Source organism: Elephantulus edwardii, unplaced genomic scaffold (genome assembly GCF_000299155.1).
Source record: "Elephantulus edwardii isolate Elephantulus edwardi_28Jun2011 unplaced genomic scaffold, EleEdw1.0 scaffold00022, whole genome shotgun sequence".
Classification (NCBI taxonomy): domain Eukaryota; kingdom Metazoa; phylum Chordata; class Mammalia; order Macroscelidea; family Macroscelididae; genus Elephantulus; species Elephantulus edwardii.
In genome coordinates, this window is record NW_006399772.1 from 17,878,976 (window position 1) to 17,882,338 (window position 3,363).

Below are 3,363 nucleotides of genomic sequence, written 5' to 3' on the forward strand. Positions count from 1 at the left end.
CAATTACAGCTATGACTATTCCTCTAGGACTCAGGACCTCCTCTCAGGGATTTATGGACAGTAGCTGGGCTGAAAGAATCAGATTTCAAATATCCATGTGTGTGTGTGTGTGTTTTCATACTTTCTTGCAAAGTAGCTGGTGACTTTGATCCACGTGCCTCTGGTATCACAGTACAGCTTCTTACCACTAAACCACCATAGCTCCATATATATATGCATCTTTATAGATGTGTGTGTGTGCAGATGTCAAATATATTCTTTGTAGCTGTGTCGGTAATAATAAGAAAATTGAAACATCTTCAAACGAAGCACTATACAGCAAGAACATTTTAAAATGGTAAATTGCCTGAAGTTTATTAATGTGTGTGCATTGGCATGTATTCATTGAGATGTGGTGGTCTTCAAGCAATTCCAAAGGCACATGGTTGGAATCCACGAGCTGCTTCTCAGGAGAAAGAGGGACAATCATTCCTGCCTTGTGCAAGTTATAGCCATTGAAAACTTGCTAGATGGTCTGCAATGAGTGGATACAGCTTGACAACAATAAATAAATAATTTCCTTTATTCCTCTAGGTCGTATAGCCCTGGTGTACAAGTTGCCATCCCACGGTCACTTGTGATTGCTGTGAGGCTGAACACTGTGACACGGATGTGTCAAATGTCTTAATGGTTGGCGACCCAATACGGAGTGAGAGTGGGGTGGAGCTCCCGATTAAACAAGCATGGAAGGAGGAGTGGCTTCCACTTCCATAATAGCTTGCCTCCGGAAACCCTATGAACCTGGAGAGAGGATGAAAGGCACCCAAGCGTCGAGGACTCTCCTTCACCGGGTCGCTATGAGTCGCCTGCGACTCGACGGCACTTAACAACAACATGTTTAATACAAATGAAGAACTTGATGCTACCCAGATTATACTAAAAACACTTTTTCAGCTATAAATGCATAGATTTTTCGTGAAATGTCTTAAAATTATTATAAAATAGTCCTTTTATTGATGTTTTATATTACAAAAGACTATTTAGTGTCTTTTGTAATGAATGATCTTTTAGAATCAATACTTATTTGCAAAGAGAAACAAACTAAACAAGAAAAATTGCTGATGAACGGATTTAGAATAGAAGGGAAAGTTTGAGTACATGAGATTTTTTGGTATTTACCTCACATATATCTGAATATTTGTTTAGAGGGTTTTTTTTTTTATTACGAATAACTGCTATTTTAATTTCTATAAATCCTGTTGGTTTTTTCCTGATGTGCCCTAGATATGCTCACTAGTTTACACACAAAATTTTGGTAGACAGCTAACTAGCCTTCTAACTAGAAAATATCTCTTTTGTTGTTGTTGTTCCCATTCTCTGAAAAGGTGATCCAACAGAATGTAGACATTATTGAACAATATCACATGTAATCAAAATATTGCTGAAGATCATAAAAAACCCAGCTAAAACATACACTAACAGAGAACTGCTAAAATTCAAGCTGAGTTTACAAGAGACTATGGCATCAGTGATATTATTGCTGATGCCAGATGGATTTTTGCTGAAACCAGAGAATATAAAAAAGTTGTCTATTTGGTTTTTTTTAACTATCCAAAGACATTTGACTGTGTACATTATAATAAATTATGGCTAACACTGAGAAGAATAGGAATCCTAGAACACTTAATTGTGCTCATGCAGAATCTATACTTAGAACAAGCTATTGTTAGGACAGAGTGAAGGAACATTGCATGGTGTAAGAAGAAGAGAGAAGCATGCATCAGGATTATACTCTTTCTCTGTATCTATTAAGTCTCCATGTCGAGCAAATAATTTAGGAGGCTGGACATCATGAAAAAGAGTGTGGGTCCAGGATTGGATGAAGGCTCATCAACAACCTGCATTATGCAGCTAATATAGCCTTGCTTGCTAAAAGCAAAGAGGACCTACTGCCAAAGATCAAAGACTATAGCCTTCAATATGGACTCCATCTGAACGTCAGGAAGACAGAAATCCTCACCACTAAGCCAATAGGTAGGATCCTGATAGATGGAGAAAAGGTTGAGGTTGTCAACCATTTCTTCTTAGTTGGATCCACAATCAACACTCTCGGAACCAGCAGTCAAATAATCAAAAGACATGTTGCATTGAGAAAATCTGTTGTCAAGGAATTCTCCAAGGTTTTGAGGAGCAAAGGTGTCAGTTTAAGGACTAAGGTATAGCTGATTCAAGTCGTGGTCTTTTCAATTACTTCTTATGCATCCAAAAATGGGCAAAGAACAAACAAATATGTCCCAGAAAAAGTGCGGCCAGGTTGTTCCTTGGAGGAGAGGATGATGGAGTTGTATCTCATATTTTGAGCATGTCATTCCAGACTTTGGAAAATATGAAGGCTCGGCACAAAAGAAGAAGACCCTCAATTAGTTGGGCTGACACAGTGTCTAGAGCAGTGGGCTCAAGTATACTAGAGATGATGAGGATGGCACAGAGTAGGGCAGGGTTCAGATCTGCTGCTCATAGGGTCTCTGTGGGTTGTAGTTGAGTTGATAGCACCTGAAAACAACAGCATATAATTTTTTTTTATAATTTTTGGATAATTAATTCATAACATTAATTTCCAGTTCCTGTTAGGATTTAACTGGACTCCACAGGTCAAGAATGCTCATCTACCATTCATTGGATAAAAACAAAATCCTCTGCCATCAAGTTGATTCCAACTGAATGATCCTCTAAAGGTTTCTAAGGCAGTAACTCTTTCTCAAATGAGGGTGTCCATCTTTCTGCCATTGACTCACCCTACTGGTGAATTCAAACTGCCGACATTTCCGTTAAGAACCCAACATGTTACATACTATGTCACCAAAACTTATACCACACAGTGAGGCTTTTTAAAAAAACCTCAAAATCACTGTCATCGAGTGGACTCTGATGCATAGCAACTCTCCATGGGTTTTCCAAGGCTGTAAACGTTACTCAAAAATATACTGGTGGCTAAACTAATGAAATGAATTACTTTAAAAACAACCCTTGACTTTTCCCCTGTCCTTGACTGAGCATAAGTCCTTATTTTTTTCCTCATGATTCCAAAAAAAGAAGCTCTCTCTATATTAAGCAAAAGTTAATATTTGTTCAACAGAAATATTTTTGTTTTCCAATTTTCCCCTCCATACATCCTGAACCACTTTTATTTACCTGTCATTGTGTATACACCTAGTCATGCCCCTCCAGGAATTGTGGATGCATAGAAATAACCGCTTTCTGTATGCTTTACCCAAATCCTCAGCATTGAAGTCTCCCTCTGCCCTAAGCTCAAATACAACATCATAGAATTGGCAAAATCTTTAAAATAGCAACTATGTGATGCAGCACTTCCAATCCTTGACA